The following is a 1,035-nucleotide window of genomic DNA, read 5'->3' as shown; positions in this document are numbered from 1 at the left end:
GGTGTCAGAAAAAAAATGCATATGCGCAAAATATACTTCTTTCGTTTATAGTGTTTTCTGCTACTGCGGACCCTTACGCCCTTCAGCCATGGTAATGGTTATGATAGTAAGGCTGATGATATTAACGATGCAGGTAAGAATAGAAATAAACGTGGAAATAAGGAGAGGAAAGAATGAGAAGAGAGAGCATAAATCGTTTGATATAACATTACTTTAACCATAATGATGACAAGGGCAAAGAAAGGCAAGAAAAATAGTGTGGTGATGGTGCATTAGAGGGTGAGAGTCGCCATGGTAAGTATAAAAGAATAATAAGTTAATTCTTGCGTAGAAGTGCGATTACTTGTGATTTTAATGGTAAATGTTCTTTTGAAAGACTGATTATTGTCCATCTAGGATTTTAAACGTTCTAATTTAAGTTTTTTTTTTTTTTTGTATTTCTCTGTACCTGTGAGTGCCTGCAAAGTTAAGCGAATTTCCACGGGCCCTTCACACTTGTCCGTACGTCTGCATGACCTGACAGTATTATATGTATAAATAGATTGTTATATTCTAACCAGATACATCAAAGGAAAAAAACAGCAATAGGTTCAGATATTTCTTGTGTGGATAGTAGCACGTTTTTTTTCGCAATAAATGGGTAACGAACGACTTGGATGGTTTCCAAACCTTCCTGAAGAAATGTTCGAACTCCTTGCAAAAGGTTCCGAGTCTATATCATTTTTATAGATTCTTAACTGAAGGACGGGTGAACAGCCATTATACTATTATTGCTTAAAAGTGTAAGTAATTGAAATGCATCTATTCATAAATATATAAGTAGGTACAACGTTTACATGCGTATCTGCGCATATACTGATACGTATTCGCATTCATATTTACACCGAGGGAAGGATTAGCTTCACTTCACGCATTCCCTCGTCAGCGTTAGGACGATGCTTTCCTATAAACACTAATATTTACACAACAGTTACTAAATCCGAAAAATCCCCGAATAGGAGACACCAAAACTATCGCCACTGTCAAAAATCGGCT

Source organism: Penaeus monodon, chromosome 15, assembly GCF_015228065.2.
Source record: "Penaeus monodon isolate SGIC_2016 chromosome 15, NSTDA_Pmon_1, whole genome shotgun sequence".
Classification (NCBI taxonomy): domain Eukaryota; kingdom Metazoa; phylum Arthropoda; class Malacostraca; order Decapoda; family Penaeidae; genus Penaeus; species Penaeus monodon.
Note: the sequence above shows the minus strand (reverse complement) of the source record.